Source organism: Nothoprocta perdicaria, unplaced genomic scaffold (assembly GCF_003342845.1).
Source record: "Nothoprocta perdicaria isolate Ctin4 unplaced genomic scaffold, notPer1 scaffold_19, whole genome shotgun sequence".
NCBI classification, from domain to species: domain Eukaryota; kingdom Metazoa; phylum Chordata; class Aves; order Tinamiformes; family Tinamidae; genus Nothoprocta; species Nothoprocta perdicaria.
The window spans coordinates 1,067,245-1,085,627 of record NW_020455093.1 but is presented as its reverse complement, the minus strand read 5'-3'; the positions used below and the strand labels follow the sequence as shown (position 1 = coordinate 1,085,627).

General features: G+C 34.5%; 1 long non-coding RNA gene across 2 annotated transcripts in view; it reads right to left on the bottom strand.

The window, feature by feature from the left end:
- Positions 1 to 14,931: 14,931 nt before the first annotated feature.
- LOC112945467 overlaps positions 14,932 to 18,383 on the bottom strand; it is an 82,860-nt gene continuing 79,408 nt past the window's right edge. The window contains exons 1-3 of one of the 2 annotated variants that reach the window (XR_003249015.1): positions 16,724 to 16,773; positions 16,058 to 16,137; positions 14,932 to 14,981 (exon numbers count right to left, since the gene is read on the bottom strand). This is a non-coding gene — a long non-coding RNA (uncharacterized LOC112945467). Of the gene's footprint in view, positions 14,982 to 16,057; positions 16,138 to 16,723; positions 16,774 to 18,383 lie in introns of those variants that run through there. The other variant, XR_003249014.1, reaches the window with a different exon arrangement.

The window sequence follows — 18,383 nt, the reverse complement described above, 5'->3', positions numbered from 1 at the left end:
AGAAATGGAATAGATTCAGTAAAATTTGAAAGTTGAAATGGAAAGGATACCTACTTCGTTGTGCATGATGTGTGTATGATGTATTATACTTCTTTTTGATAAATTATTTTATATTTGTTTTTATATAAGGGGTCATAATTTTTTTTTTTATAATTAACATTTTAAAGGTTGTTAAGCATCTCACTTTTAAGATAGAGTATTTGAAGTGCATTCATTTAAATCAAAAATACTTCAAAATATCTTCCTGTTCAGGGATGTATGTTTGAATGTTTTTAATTAACTATTCAGGAAATCATGTTGTGAGAAATTCCTGAATTTCATTCAGTCTAAAGATTAACAGCTATGTGTATGGGTATTGTTTGTTTCTTTATATTTTAGTGGTGGTTTATCTTGATGGGTAAACTAAGGGTCAAACAAAACATTATGGKTCATCTAATTTGGGGGGAAATTTTGGAGGGATTTTTTTTTTCCAAAGATGCAGGAGAAATGAGGAAAGATCCCGGTGCACGAGGMCACTTAAAAATTTAGGAAATGTCTTAGTCATTACCTCTGTTGCTACAACAAAAATCTTCAGGTCATGAGTTAGGAAATTCCTAAAGAGATCAATCTGTATTTGGAGGATGAAGCAAGGAACACTTTTTCTTCCTAGCTATTACAAATTGTGCCTGCATCTACTCATGAATCTAGCCTCAGTTTGCTGGTTTTGACATTTCAAGCACTTTTCTTTCTTCTAATTTAACTTGGACTCAAGAATAACTTCAGGCAACCCAAAGACACATTTGTTTTAGAAAATATTCATTGCAAATCATTTTCCCAGACACAATGCTGAACCTTCAGGGTTCAAACAGAGCAGAAGATGATGCAAGAAATGCTGACAACATTAGYAGCATGACTTCTGTTGATATGTTAAAGAAACATCCAAGTATATCTAGTTTAATTGATACACATATGTATATATATGTATATGAAAGACATATATGTATATGTATGTCTTTGAAATGATCTATCTGGCCTGATGTAATTTATGTCTATTTTTCCCTTATTAAAGGCAACAGAATTTTTATAATCAACTCTTTTAAAAGTGGTATTTTAGAAATCCCATTCTCAAAATAAAAGTTTCAATGCCTGGCAACTTAGCTGGCATAAGGACAAGAATGGACCTAGAGAGATCAGAATCAGTTTAATAGTTTGCAGCAGACTCAGAGTTTTCTTTTTGCTCCTGCACTGAACCATGTTGTTTGGAACATTAAATGGCTGACCATTGGAGAGCACTGAGAGAACAAAGAGCCAAAAGCTTCGAATCATTTATTTCCCTCTAACAGCAATTGTTTTGAAATGTTTGCCTCCAAAACTCTCTTTTCACTTGTTTTTTAATCTTTCAAGTAGAGGTGCTCAGTTTTCATATTCAAATAAATCTGGTCTGCCTGAAGATTTATATAATGATATCTCAACATATCTACTCACAAACTTTTCTCTTCTTCAGTGATTTTAAACATAGCTTGCAAAATAACCTGGACAAGGCTGACTCATGTTTCTTCAGGAAAGCAGTTTGCAAGATTTTACTTGTTCTAAAATTCATAAGTACATAATAATGTTAATAATAAAAATAATAGTAAAAATAATGGTATCTCTCTTAGGATATCAGTGTCAAAATCCACTGAATGAAAGAAAAAGAAAAAAGCTTTTGAAGTTATGTAATGAAATGTTACAAACAGAATTACAATAAAGAGACAGCAGATATAAATCCAAAAGAAATCGTTTCCAATCAAAATCAATCTTAATAACACATCTTTAAGAATCCTATACATTTCTGCCAGTTTCAGAAAACACTGCTGTTAGTAAATAGCATTTGTTTTAAGGAAGAGAACAAAGTAAGAGAAAGATGCTGGTGAGATGGACACATGATATTTCTCAGGTGGCACAATGTAACACAGAGGCAATACGCTAGATATCTTTGTCAATCATCATAAAACATTTGCAATCATTTACCATTTCTTATTTTCATATTTGTCATTGTTAAGAATATAATAGTTTAATTATTTACTGGAGTGGAGTATTTTAAACAGCTCTTTGTTTTTAATTGAATGGCAGAGATTGGCATTAGAATTCATCTCCAATAATTCCCTGTTGAACCTGAGTAACGAAGACAGGGTAGTAGAAATGGACATATATTGCATAATATACTGCACTCTTTTAGAAGCCATTTTGTTTTAAAGAAAGGCAATAGCCTAGGACTCTGCAGAGCCTCTCTGCTGTTTTACAGAAGTGACCTTAGACTGCTTGCTTCTAACTATTTTACTCCAGTGTTCCAGATCTCTGTTTAGATGGAAAATTATCTCTCTTTAGAAAAAAACTTTTCTTGATTTCATTTGCATTGACCTTCTATTAAGGCAGCTTTCATTATTGTTATTTATGCCTTAATTCATGCTTCAAAACCTCTGTAGTCTAAATAGGGAAATAATTTCATGACCTTCATTTGCCACTCTCCAGCCAGTTCCTGTGGATTTCTGCTTAGTATTTTTTTGCCGTCACTCAATATTTCCTTTTATTTCTCCTACCAACAGAGAATTGCCCAATTACTCATTATATGTTCATTGAACTCACAGCTATACCTGTAACTAAACCAGCGCAGGGACTGTTCCCTGCCACAGCAGCCAGCTGGCCCAGATAGGTCTGGTTCCACACTTAAAAATCTCTTACCTCCAGAACATGCTGTCCATACCCAAGCTGGTAATTAAGAATGATTGCTAGTCTGAGAGTTATTTGGGAGAATGTGACTTGAGTCTGAGCCAAAATCAAGTAAAGGATCTTTGTAAACTATCCAAGGCCTGGACACAGCTCTGGTTGGATGGCCAGATGCAGTCTCAGCTTTCTGTTCAGATCAGAATGGTGTAAGGGTTAGGGTTTTAGTGTGTGTGTGTATTAGTTTGTTTTCTTTTAACCATCTCAATGTTTACAGGAAATGTGGAAGACTGGTATTTCCTAGTGAGTTTCTCAGGTGTTTTCATAATTGGCTTGCTTGTATCTAACACTCTTCCACCAACTTACATTTCCTGTAATGCTCACAATGCTCTAGTTTCTTGATCTGACTAAAACTTGAGCTTGCTGAATACTGAAAAGCAATTAATAAAGTTGTTAAAATGATGGAGACAGAAGTTACAGCTGGGAAAAGAGCAGGATCCTGCAGGTAGGTTGGCTTTGGACCATCAGGACTGCCTGGGAGCTCCGTTCCCTTCCTGACACCATCTTCTGCCCTTCCTGGGGAGATAGGTGGTGCTGCCAGTTTGGCTGGTTCAATCCTAACTCATAAAGAAAGAAAGCATGTACCAATCTAAATATTATTGATGACTTATATTAGGTTGCTTCTTGTGTCCAGGAGCAGGATTTTCTTGGCAATTTAGTGAGTTGGCTAAAATCTGGGCATTCCCATGTCATATGGGACACTGGGAGACCACACTCTGGAACATGGGGCAGGTACAAGCACACTTGCATTATGTCAAAGGCTGGCCAACCACAAACCAGCTTATATTTAAAACACTTTAGCAGTTATATTAATTTCAAGTTGATATTYCCTGGTTTTTTAAAGACTGTGTTAGTTTAGGCAGATCACTCTAAAACAATACCAGGGCTCCTGAAGTAGCTCACATCCTGACTTCTTGACGGTGAGAGGAGCTCAGATTTACCAGTATTTATGATATAGTATTTGTAACCTGTTATCCCCAGAATGCCCAGAGCTGTTGCTGGCTCTAAGAGAGCTATGTTAATGGCATGGGCACACAAAAATATGCCTGGGAACAACCAGTGGCTTAGATTAAAACACCTAGAAAATGCTAATACTTATTAGCAACCACATAGAATCTGGYGACATGTTAAACACAAAGCTGTGACTGAACTAAATCCTGCTTTAGTGGGCATTGCCTATCTCAGTATATCTGACTGCTCACAGTTCAGAGAAGCAAGCACTGAGACTGCAAAGCTCTTCTGCTGGAAGTTGCCTGTTCTTTCAGAGCTTACTGTTTTCTGTTAAAATAAAGGCAGTTTTGGTATTCTATATAATATCCATATAGCTGCAGTATGGTGGTTCATCTGTTGTGAAACAATACTTAAATGTTCAACATTTATAGTTTTATTGAAAGAACAATAAATAAAACCAAAGAAGTTGGACTAAGGACCTTGGCTCAATCTTGGTTCTGCTAAAATATGCAGTGAGAAGCACATTGTATGACTCATGCAGGACAGGGACACGGATGAAGTGGTATGATAGTCTAGATTTTTCTCTTTGCATCATTAGGAGGCAGAAGGAACAACAAAGTTTGTCCAGAAGCACTAATAAAGAATCTTTTGTTATAAAGACTGGGGAAGTTTAGGATGTAAACAAGTGATTTATATTCTATTTTGTGCAGAGCATAAYAACACTGTATATTACAGACAACACAATATTTAGAACATATTCTAGGACTTCTACACATAGAAGTCTGTTTCTTGTATAGCACAATGTAAATTCAAATGGAGTCAAACTAAATTTCATAGATAAATGGATATGYAAAAAATGCAAAAATTTAAAATTTTATCTTAAAGGGAGATACAATAGAGGTGGAACTGTATTTCAAAATACCTAAAACTATCTGTGCTTATGTCCTAATAAACAAGCTCTTACAATTTTCAAGCTTTGGAACAGACTAAATATATTTTGAGCTRGAATTTGAAAATGTCAAGTTATCCAACATAAAAACTTCAACTTGATATTTTTGGAGAAAAAAAAGTGTTTACCAAAACTACCAGCTACAGACCAGACAGGTAGAATTAAGATAACAAACTGAACATCTTTATGTGTGAGCTTCTACATTCTCTGTTTGCTTAGATACAGGTTTTGCAGTGTCCTCTSATTACTGCAGATATTTTTTTGTTCCAAGCTGTTGAAGCACAACTAATTTCCTTTAATCTGAAACTAAGTTACATTGAAAAATGTTTTGCTATCTGGATTCTATGGCGATAGGGGAACCTATATTGTGCCAAATATCCTTGAGATATCATGAAATCTGTGTTTTGTGTAGACATTACTGCCCTGTGCTGTAAATCACATTGACTCTCTGTATTTCTAGTTCTCAGCATATGAATAGACACAATGACAAATTTAAAGTCATATCTGTGTTAGTTCTTGTGTTCTTGAGGGCAATCTCAACTTGTCTTTGTAGATTTTTAATATAGTACACAGATAGACTGAATGATTTAAGAACCTCAGTGAGGTAGTAAATAGATCTGGCACAGTTTTACACCCTTAATCTGTATCTGAAAGCAAATTATTGACAAATTATATTACCTGAGACAGTTTATGACTTTGAAGAGTACTCTTATGTAACGTTTCTGAATTTTGGAAAGCTTTCCAAAACAAATCCAGAATTCAGAGGCAATCCACTGTAAACAGATAAGGGGGAGGTTTTTTTGTAAAGGAAATTACTTTTGGGATGAATTTATAATTTCTTTCCTTTAAGATTGAAGAAAGATATTTCAATATAAGAGAACTCTTCTACTACTTAAGGCAGTATAATTTCCCGAGTCTCTATATTCTTTTTGTGAAATCTAAGTCACAGAAAGTCTCATATTTGCTTAAGCTGAGTGATAATTGTAACTTATTGCTTAAGTGATCTAGCAGTGTGTTTATATGCTTCTCTATCTAGTTTAGTATGCACAAGGACATTTGGTAATTATTGCTATTTAAAGATTAGTAGCTGATGGATGATGATGGTATTTTAGTAAATTGCTCCTTTGCAATGGAGTGATGGTGTTCGTTTTTTTTTTGTCTCTTGTCAGTGTATGGCTTCTTTACAAGTTTGCACCATCCGAACACTTTTGGAAAGGTTATATAGTTGTCTCATTGTGGGTGTGGATGCACTTGTACACTGCTTTACTATCTTCACAGTAAAAAAAATTCCTTATCCAGTCTTTGTGAAAGTATGCTTATTTCAAATATTGCTAGGAGACATCTGCTTAACAACTCTTGTCACACTATTTATTCACCTCTTCTTTAGCTTTCTTGCAAGTTTCTTACCAATTACCATCTCCTGATAATCTGTCATAGCTACATCCTCATCAGTATTTCTTGGTCTGTGAAGGTACTATCACAGCCTTACTTATTTTATTCTTCAGACATATTATGAATTTTGACTTTCAAATTATTGCATTCATTTTAAAATCTGTCATTTCTGTGAAAATTTGGAGACATAGCCTTTTAAATATTTCTCAACACTGAAATAGTTTTTTTTCTTTCCCTCCTCCTTTTACAGATTTTTAGATTTCAGTGACTAAATTTGTCATACACTGTACCATGAGATAATACTCCAGACTTTCTCAAATGATACACAGAATGCATATTGCCAGCACTATTTCTTTTACATTTGAATTATAATTATTGGTCAAGAAAATGACCTGTTTTAATTGTTTGTTTTCAGATGAGTGTTAATCACCTGGGGGAAAAAAAATGGGGGAGGGAGGGGTCATTTGATATATACTCACATTCAAGTTCATATCTAATTTTCTAGTATCTAGAAATCTATGTATCTTCCTTCCTTACATAGAGATAGATAGTAAAATGGTGATAGATTGTATCACCATTTTATCTACTGTGTCTCTTTTTTGCAGACATCTTTCAGGTGAGAGAGGATAAACAACAGTAAATTGAGAAGGCTTAGTTTGCCTGTGAAAGGATAGGTATTTCTAAAGCAAGACAAATAGGTCAAATGAAATAAAAAATCTTTGTTAATATTTTAGGGTTGCTTTAAACCCTGGTCAATGTAGTGTTACTGTTTGCAGCATGGCCACATCAGGAGTTTTAAGAACGCACTTGCGAGAGTCACAGTTCAGCAGAACAAGGAGAGAAGAAATAGAACACGCTAAACCTGGAGCTCCTTCCTAACCATGTTATGATAAAGACCAGAGTGATTCATGCAACTTTTATCCTAATGTCTCTTCCTAAAATATTTTACAAAGCTGAAGGATTGGGAAAAACAAACAAACAAACAAACAAACAAACAAACAAATAAATAAAGCATAGGAATAATCTTTCTTGTATATCCACTGTATAGCAGGTGCAGGTGCAATTGCTGGAACTAGATGTGGCAATTCTCCTTGCCATAGACGAGAATTAGAATTCCATAGATGTGGTGCAATGATTTGGGCATGCTTTCTCTTCAGACCAGCAGTCACACTTTCAGAGAGTTCATTGGCACATTTCTAGAGTTACTACAGGTAGTGGACTATTTTCAAGTGGCCTTTAAAAGCAGCCAGCCTGTAAGAGAGACCAGTCTTTGCCTGCTAGGTATAGACCCCCCAAAAATGACACTGGAACTGTGTATATATTAACATCAATGTCACTACAGAAGACAGCACCTCAGGATATTGCAAGGGAGAATAATATATATTTTCCACATTTTCACTGTAATAAGAAACACCCATGGAGAATGATGTTTCTGAGAGATGGTSTTTCCTTGTGTTTCTTCAGCTGGAGTGTACATCATACACATCAATACGGGCTGCATGCAAACAGTGCATATTTTCTTCTCATTCTGATTTTATTCCATTTTTTCAACTCCTTTTACTTCATTATTTTTCAGAAAATATTCCATGGAAATTTTTTTCTCAGTTTATAATTCCTGATCTATGAAATAGATAAGTAATTGCAACACTCATTTTCAAAATGCTAAATAGTTCTGTGCCTGTTTTAGTAGGAATTTCATTTGTTTCTCAAGATGTGCTTTTAATTCTTTCTCTTAGTGCAAAAAATGTTACCTTGCATCAAAAAAATGCTTATGTCATGGCCTTCAAAGTAGTAAGAGTTTTAAAATACAGATTGGTCTTAAAATTCTCATACATTCTTTCTATGTGATGAGCTACTCATATTACTTGCCCAATAGCATAAAACTTCATTAGCAGCATATGATAAATTTAAACAAGATTGCAGTAGGTGTTATTTAATGCCATATGTGTATGTGTATGAGTGTATGCACCTATCTACCTATACAGTAAAGACAGATAGATAGGCTTATTCAGTGCAYATATTGAGGTCAGATTCATTTCTTGGCAGTATCAAAAAAAAAGATAATAATGGATTGCCCAACTCTGTCCAGGAAGTTAGCATTATCTCTGGAAGCATCCTATTTAGAAGATAATGATAAYCCCAAATCTATACTGGCTCAAGTTGAAAAAGTAGCCCTAATTATGTTCACACTCAGAAGGCTGCCCCAGTGTACACTGTCAGAGAGAGTGACTTGAATTCACATTTCAAGGTGATACCTATTTGACGTTTCTAGTTTGCCACATAATATTTCATGTCCAATTAATTTAATGAGTTCTTTAATAAGAACTGTTAATACATTATGTCATCCTAGACATACTTCATACTAAAGAATAACAAACTTTTCTCATTTTCATGCAATATGTAGGCACTCTTCTCCTACACCAGTGAATGTAGAAGTTACTGATCTCTTGTAAGTGGAAAACAGTCTTCTGTATCTACTTCAGCCTTCATAACCTAGTTCAATGTTGCTACCGGTAGTAAAGATTAATAAGGTGTTTCTCAAAGGGCAGGACCGAGCTATATTTTCCTATTCTGAAATGAAGAAATTATTAAAAATGTAGAATTCATTAGTGCCACCTATTTGTGAGAGCATAAAATTGCAGATAATCCCTACAGAGTTGCATAGAAGTAGAATCTAATAAGAAAATACATTATCTCCTTCTTCTTAGTCAGGTGAAGGAGAGAAAAACATGTAGGACAAGACTCAAAGTCTCAGTGGAGTTTTCTTCAATTCTGTATTTAGATTATTGCAATGCAGGAACAAGCTATTCAGAATTCAGCAAAATTTTGCAGAAGTCCCACTTACATCTTAAGGTACATTGTTCCATCTGCAGTAACCCCAGTTCAGGAAAGGCAGGAGAAGGTACTSAAGGTATTAGAATGTATTGATGTGAAAAGAGTAAGAGGTATTTCCAGGGAGAAATATATACTCAAAAAATATTTGGAGAAGAATTTTGAAAAGAAATCTTTTCTCTCTTCCCCCTCCCTACTATTGAAGAGATGGATATTGTTGGTATTGATGATTCAAGCTGGTATTGGTTTAGGATTATTCTTATTTAGTTCTGAAATTATACACCCAATTCTTTATATTTCTATCTAGAAATAGAATTTGAATGACAGGAGTCAGGTTCATCATTAATGCAAGTCAAATTCATGTTGACACATGACTTTAAACTTCAGAGGGACATCTGTAGCCTGAGGTAYCGGAAAAACAAAGCTAGAAGTTTACTTGCTATATAGTTATTTCTATATTTGATTTTTTTTTCTAGATCTGATTAGACTGATTTTAAACAGATTTGGATTTCCAGAAAACAGATAAATAAAGTTTATTGAAATAGTGTTAATTATCAGTTAATTTCTTTGTTGTTTTTAGCCTTCTTATGAAAATGACATTATAATTTGAAAACATGTATAAGCATGTGTTATACAAGCCATTGCTCTAGCTGACAATATGTGTATGTTGGCACGSGCAATGAATAAATAACTTTCCAAAAATGCTATGCAAAATGGGATTGTAATTCTGTATATAAAAAAAAAAGTAAACTGATTTCAAGCATCTTTCCTTTCAGTCAAATGATTCATGTAATACACAGCTTGAACACAAAAGAAAAGATTTTTCCCTCCATACAGAAACTTGTTCACAGTTCACATATTGATTTCAAAACAATGAAAATACCATGTGCAGAACAGGACAACTGAAACAGATTTTTTAAAAAAAAAAAAAAAAAAAAAAGGTGTTGAGAGCTAGAAAATCTTTTCTAAGCTCCAGCTTGTCATAATCGTGACAATAATGTCCTTTTCCAAAAATATCCAGAAATATTACTTTTAAGATATATGACTTTAATTTCAGATTGTGCAAGCAAAGAAAAAGAACATATATATAATAATTTAATTGGTATTTGCAACATTTTTCCAGTTAAAATTAATTTTAAAATTCCTGTGATGGTCAAAAAAAAATCCTCACAGTAACACGTGATAAGAAAGTAATTACTGAAGGTTTTATGATACTGCATGGAAGTAGAGTATTGTTAAAGTTGTATATGCTCACAATAAAATGATCCAATCAAGGTATTCAAGAAAGATATGTAAATCACACCATTGCAACCTGAGCCTTATAAAGAATATATCTTACTGGAATTGAAAAGTCAWAGTCAGAATTTAGAAAAAAAACAGATTTTATTGCATTTTTCTATGTATATTTGATGTTTAATGAAATTATCAAAATATGTTTTTTTCTTTTTTTTTTTTTTTTTTCACAAAACCCCTCATTCACTCTATGGGTTGATTTGATGATGTTCATTTAGTGCACAGCTGTTCCAGATTTTGTTTCTTTTCATTGTTCTCCATATTGTCCATGCTTTATTATTACATGCTATTCAAGCTCTCTTCTAAAGAGTCAGATAGAAGGTAATTACCAAGAGGATGCATTATTGTCCTTAAGACATCCTTTAAAGTCCCAGATGTTCCAGATATATTAATTGTTAGTACATAAAGGCACAGATTCTTACCCTACTTTTAATCATCAAAGACCCTGCAGACTGTAAAGAATAATTATMCTGAAAGGACCTAGAATAAGCGATAGAATTCAACTCCTGACATGAGATAACTTGTATCTTCCAGTAAAGAGACATGATATGTCCTTTTAGAACTCGCTTGTGASTTTTATCCTGCTTTTTTTGACTCTTTCACTCCTATGGTTTATATCTGTTAGTTTTCAAAGACTATTATAAACTCACTGTTTTTCATGGAGATTATTAGCCTATTATTGAACAGAAAGTCTGAAAATAAAGAAGAGAAATCAAGCAGTATGTGAATGATTCATGTAAGTTTTTCCATTATGTGCTATCATCCAGTCAGATATGCTTCATGCTGACTGATACTTGGATTGTCTTTGAGGAACAAAATATAGTGTATCATTAAATTCATAGGTCGTTCTCCTCCATATAGGGTAATGCTGGTCAATCAGTGCAGATTTAATGGTTGTTCTATACTGTTGGAAATGCTGCCTTTCCCAATGAGTTGTAGGTCTAAACATTTTCAGCTCAACATTTTCAGCAATGAAAAAGTTTTTGCATTTTTGTAAAGAATGAGTTGATGCAAAACTATAATGTTCCAATGATTGTTTGGAGCAATAAGATTCAGATGTAAAATACTACTTACCTCTGAAACTTAAATCCATTATCACTTTTACATTTAAATTTACATTACTCAGAACTATTCCCTTGCAGCTCTTTTTGGATCTGTCAGTCTTTTAGACTTTTTTTCTTATTATTCTATAGACCAAAACCAATGTAATAAAGCCAATTAAAATTATTATTGTAAGACTCAGAGGTTCTATAGTCACATTGCAGAAATAGAAGCAGTTGTAGAAGMAACTATACAGCTGAAAGCTTGTACCACAGCAACTGCAGAGCACCTCCGGATTTGCTGAACCAAAGCAATACAAACTTTCTTCACAGCATAAATCCTTTGTATATTCAAATGCACTGGAACTGGTGTGTCTGAAAGCAGGTGGAAATCCTCTAGAAAAAAAAAAWAWTTGCCCCTATTTTGCTTCTCTTTTTGTCTGTGTTTTTCTTAGCATCTAGTTGTGTTTTCAGACTGAACACAATGAACAGTGAAATACACAAGAATGATGCCACAGTGCTTATGAACTCTTTGATGTATCTTTTGCATGAATACACTACTATGTTCCTTTACTTCAAGCAAGTCAGTTAGAAGGTGATAGTAGTTTCTATAATGTCACTTTTTAAATAGCTTTTTGTGATTCACTCTAGTCTAATGTGTTCTGCCAAGCCTCCACAGGACATGGTCACTACAGGAGTTGTTTAGGTGACACATCAGATAAAAATAAGTCTCTTACCTGTTAGATATTCACAAGTACATCACTCATTCATGCAAACTTCAATGAAACATCTGTCTAATCTGTGATTTAATCTCCTGTTGRTCTAACTGAAAAATCTTTGCAATGTCACACTCTAAAGTAGAAGCTTCAAAGAAATGCTGGTTGCCCAGAACTGCAAAAGAGGTTTTTCCTTCCTGTGTACCGTAAAATAGTCTTAGAAATAAAAGTCAAAGTTTTTGCCACCGATACAGTCAGGATCCAGGCAATGGTTGTGCATTTAGCTGCAGGTATAGGGTACATGTAAAAGGAGATAGAGAGGGGAGAAGGTAGGACATAATGTAGAGCTTAATCAGCAAAATAATCTGAGATGCTTGAAATGAGCTCCCCACCCTGACACTTCTCAGCTCCAAAATCCAATTCCTATACATTGCATCAGGCTGCCTTTTCATTTCAACTTCTCATTCTGCATCTGTAGGACTGTAGGACTACCTCCTTTAGACTGCTACCGTATACACTGAAATAACTCAGAAGTTTCTGAGGCCTGGCCTTGACAACTCTATCCAGAATACATAAACTGATTGCTTCACTTTTCCTGAAATAATGCTGCACATGATAGATGTGCATATTCCTAATTAAATTCAGAATACAAGATTTTAAACTAAATACTTACTTTAATGTTAATATAAGCATTAAAACTCATTAGTCTGCACAATCTTTTTTACAGTTTTGTGCTCCTTTTGCTTTTCCTCCTTGAAGTGATATCACCAAGTAGGTGTGATATGAAGCTGCTTTGCTCTCCCATCTGTTTGTCAGATTTCTCCTTGCAGAGCTCCTGGAGAGGGATTTTTCCTTTAGGTTAGATAACCTCTACAATGCCAAATCTAGAATGCATAAACTAGACTCAATATGAGTTCCAGATATATGAGATGAATCCTACCCTGGGAGTGACTGTTTCTGTCCACTGACTGAAGAAAGCTCAGGTTGTATCAGTTTGCTATCTCTAACATCCAAAGTTAAATGAGATGAATTGTAGCTACTCTATCTTCTTTCAGCATATAACATAGGCTTATTAATAGCTCAGGTCTCTGTGAAAGAAGGCTCAAGATCCTGTTCAAAGTTAGATATTACAGGTAAGACACATTAATATGAGAGGATAGAACATGTGACCCTTATTCAGAGAGACACCACAGCAAGAAGGCAGGCATGGAGGAATATTCAAAGTATTTATCTAAGACATCTACCAGTACTTTTATTAGGACTCTTATTAGGACCTGTGCAACAGGTCCACACTTTCAAGGGTTGAGAGAAAGCATTTCAAAGCCACACAATAGGGAAGAATGAGCAGTGAGATGTGTTTAATTAGACTTACACTTCTGTGCGTGTGTTTCCGTGCATAGACGAGGCACAGTACAGTAGAGATTGAAATACATTTCACTTTTATATTAATCAGTAGTAAAATTAATCTGGGAAAGTTAGCTAGATTTGAAAGAAACAAAACCACAAATACAAAATCTGTCTTTATTCTGTTAGAATCTCTTTCTTCCATTTTGGAAATCAAATGACAAGCACTAAGGAAAAGGTCGTAATTTTTTTTTATGGTAATTGTGAAAGTAAGCATATTAGACTGAAGCATAGCACTTTTTTACTGCTTGAAAGATATTTGAAATAGGTGATATTTTGCATCAATCATGAAATCATGTAGGCTGTAATCAGGAAGATTGCATCAAGGGGTACTTGAAGAGACTGAAATACCCAGAGAAAATATACAATAGTAGGGTATAAAGTGTCTAGTGTCACTCAGAACAAACATCTCTTTGAATTGCTGCTTGAGATGGCTCTCAGAGACTGTGTGCTGCTGCTGTGAGCAGCAGCAAAAGTACATCACTGTCCTTAAAAGACATGTCTGGATTTGCTAAGGTGAGAATTCACAGGTCAGATTCTTTAGTGTAGGATGCCTAGTTATAAACAAAATGGGAAATACATATGAGAAAATATAGAACATTTTTAGAAAAAAAAAGGTACAATAAAGAATATACCTGTAATAAGCACATAGAGGAAAATCAGACCTTAAGTTTTACAGTGTGGGAGAAAGGAAGTCATATTCATTTTTTTTAACTTTATGCTGAAATATCTGTGACATGAACTGGACAAACAGTCTCCACTCTTCCATAACACAATTCATGTTAAAATAAAACTTTTTTATCCAGTATGTCCTCATATTCCAAGACCTTGTTCAGTATGAGCTGGAATGAAAAATTATGCTAATGACAGAAACTACACACATTTTTTAAGCACTGCAACTTAAAGAACTGTTGTTCTTTAAGTGTGTGACCTCTTTTCTGATTTATTAGAGGACAATATTGCATCTCACTCCAAAGAGCAAATCTGTTTAGAATTTAACCCCCAACCCATGTAAAATCTTGTTAACAAGAGTCAGACWGTTTGGATAGTTGTGAATTTTTTGGAAATGAACATTAGAAAGTTAATGGTATTTATATGATGCATGGTAGTCACTTTTTTTTAAGTTAGCAAAGTTATAGAAATGAAATAAAGCATGAAATATATTCACAAAGGATTCCTTTAACAATACACACTAAATCTGCATAAAGTTATACCTTGTCAGAGAGTGAAGTGATTAGAAACTCTCAGCTATTATTGTTCTTACTCCTCTTTTATAGAATGCTAAAATGTGAAAACTAGTATTTTAAGCAAYTAAATATTTATTTCTCAATAAGTCTTTAGATTAAATATAATTTGAAGCTTAGAAATCTCTAATAAAGAAAAAAACAGAAACATACAGTTTTTATATAGATAATGAAATAAGCACAGAATGTGAAGAAATTTCATTAGAAGGATATGCATTTGAAATATGAAAACAGCACAGAATACAGAAGATTATGCATCTGGAGAAAGTAACTGCAGTCGGAGCAGCCTGCACAGTTCTCGTTGGTATTCTTGTCTAGGTCTGCATCTTTGATGTAGCCTTTACGTGCACCAGCAGGCTCGCTTCAGCAGGCTGCCCACTCCTCTCTGAGTGTCTTCAAGGCATATTTAATCTTTGACCTCAGAGAGAAAGTTGGTCAAGGCAGAATCTCCAATGAATTTGTATTCTATGAATCCTAGTAAAAATGGTACATTTTTACATTTGTAAATGTACACAGTAAAAATGTACTGTGTACAGGTACTGTGGGGGGAAAGGACACCAGGGCTTATGCCCCAATCTGAAGAGAGTAGGTGCCTGGGGATAGAGATGGGGTCGGATGTCCTGTGGCCAGGCAAGAGCCAGGTTGCAGCACTGCAGCACTGCAGGGCAGTGATTGATGGCCCTGAACTGGGCTGAGATGAGACTCTAGAAAAATTAGAAAAAATCATAATTCTCTGAGCTTGCTGGAAAAAAAAATAAAGACTGCTCACATTTTAAGAAAAAAAATATGCCAGAATAACTTCCCAGAGTTATTATCCAAATGACATTCAGGGACAAAAATTCTGTATCTCACTACAGAAATTAGGTAAGTCGTAACAGACAGCAGTCTGTGGCAGAGGGTGTGATGAAGGTATGATCTCCAGTAGATGCATGTAGTATTTTAAAAGCACACAAACAAGATATGAAAGGGAATAAAAAAAAAAAAAGGAGAAATAGGGGCACATGCTTTCCTGAAACAGGAAATAAAGTATTGTATCTTCAGAGATAGTTAGAAAATATCTTCTGTCAGATTACAGAGGAAACAAGCAAAGTCACAAGCTGAAAACTAACCTTGAGTTCGCTTATTCAGTGGTGTGCATATAAACACACTGCTAGTTGTGATGGCCTTAAAATCAGGCTGTGTCTTCCTGGGCATTTCTTTAGCCATTTAGTCTTTCTTTCTGTAAGTTATCCAGGTTTGAGGGCAAAAAAGTGGGCAAAGACAAGAGAGGAATTCACTGGTAATATTTGGAAACTTGACATAAGAGAAATATGTAAGAAAAAAAAAAATCTCCAAAAGTGCTGAAATGAAACTTCCAGGTAAAAACAAGACGACACGTGGTGGTGCCTTCTCTCATAGGCAATGCGATTTCCAAGGTTTCAAACATGTGAAGAAAAATGCCTGGGGATCCCTATCTTCACATCTGTAAGCTGGGTTAAATTCTCAGAAGGATACAGAGTAGTCTTTTAAAATTGGAAATCTATGAAATCAAAATTCTAGCACACTGGCAGTCTCCATGGGTAGGTCAGAATCACCTTAAAAGAGACAGAAATGGACACTGTCAGAGTTCTGGGCTGACAGCAGCAAAAGGGAGTTTCCACGAAATTTAAGTAGTTTGTAAATTGCTGGCTAAATTCAATGAGTCATATCATGCCGTCATATTTTAAGTATTATCGTACAGAAGATATTTGATTTTCTTTGAGAGTTAGTGTATCAGTATTGGATAATGCTAACTTAAAGTGAAATAAAGTTTATTTTTTTTAATAAAAAATTATTTAATAAAAATAAAAAGATTTTCCATTAGTTTTCATATCAAGTGACACAGATCAAATAGTATGGAGATTTTCATCCAGAGGCTCTGTGTTTAGCTTTACTTTTAGAAAGAAAATAAATTAAAAGCTTATAAATGATTGCAATCATTAGGTAAGATGTACGGAAATTCATCTAAGTATATCTAGCCTAGTTGGTATTTCAAGAATATGGAATAACTGAAAAACAATTATTATTAGAGGAAAGCTTCCGCTTCTTTCCTCAAAGAGTAAATAAAGCATATTTACTAATCAAAGTCAATAACTGATAGCATCATATATAATTATGTTTACTGCCCAAAGCAATACTTACCCTAATAAAATTGCCCTGAGGAAATTAAACTGCTTATTTTCTTYGCATCACAATTACAAGCTTTAGTTATATTGTTGTAGCTTTCTTCCTATGACCCAAAGGTTTTGTACTGGATTTAGGATTGATAATCAGTCTTTAGCTTTCTGAAAATAAAGATTGTATCAAAAATGAAAAATAATAATAAAAAAGTTAGTAAACCACTACTTTCAGGTTTTCTTTCCATCTACTTTGTAGATTTTTTTTTCATTTTTTTCTCTTTTTTAATGAGTGTTTTTTTTCCCACAGCCCTTCTCAAACCTGAAATAAGAAAATTCCTTTCAGAGATGATTCTAAGTACTTGCCAGATCTGTTAGCAAAATATACTAAAGACTTCTTCTTTTCTCCCAAAAGAGTAAAGGAATTGTTAAATCTGATGATAGAGTTTGAATTATAGATCCTTTTATATCAATTTTTCATCTGTTCCTTCTTCCTCTAAACATAAACTTTATCTGTTATCATATCATTGTTAATCATGCCAAAAATAAAAATGTAATATACTTGTCTTACTCAAATGCATATTCATAAACAGTTGGCTAGTTGCAAAATGTTTATTTTTCAAGCAAGATATCATGAAAGCCTTTAACCTTCAGCAGCATATATATTTAATGACATAAATGAAAGAAGATGACATTAAAACTTCAAAGTAGCAAAGATGATACATTTACAATCATGCTGTCAAAGTGAGATCTACAAACAGCGTACTAGCACAGCTTTTTAATTTATATATATTTTCTTCTCAAATAATATCTAATTCTGCTGGCACTTCATATCCACCAAATGCCATTAAAATACCATGACAAAGATATGTGAAATTTTGGTAACTTGGTGTCTCAATTCAATAAAATTAAAGAGTTTTTTGATATTTTTCTCAGAATGCCCAAATATACTTGAAAGACTAGCATGATAATATGGTTAATCATGTTTATGACATTGTATCAAAAGTCTTTGCATACAAAATTAATGCTAAATGTCATTGAATTCCTTCAGGTCAAGACTCTGTGTAAAAACTGTTCAACTGGTTGCCAGCCAACACTCCTAGATCATTTTATGACACACAACTTTCCAGTCACTCTACACCAAGCTTGTAGTTTGCATGGAGTTGTTGTGACTGAAGTGCAGGATCTGACACATGGCCTTGTTGAACCTCATGTGGTTGACCTCAGCCCACTGATTGTCCAGATCTCTCTGTAAATACTTCCTACCCTCAAGAAAATCTACACTTCCTCCCAGATTGGTGTTATCTGCAAATTTTCTGAAGATTCACTCAATCCCCTCCCCCAGATTTAAAAGGACTGGACCAGAAGTTACCCTTGGGGGTCATTGCTCATGACCAGTCATCAGCTGAATTTAACCTAATTCACCACCACTCTCTAGGCCTGTCCATCCAGCTAGTTTTTCACTCAGCGAGAAATCTACCTATCTAAGCCATGAACTGACAGCTTCTCCAGGAGAAGACAGTGGGAGACTGTGTCAAAGCCTGAAGTCTAAGTTGACCAGGACCATAGCCTTTCCCTCATCCACTAGGCGAGTCATCCATTCATAGAAGGAGACCACRTTGATCAGTCAGGACCTGCCTTTCATGAACCTGTGTTGACCAGGCTTGATCCCCTGGTTGTCACAC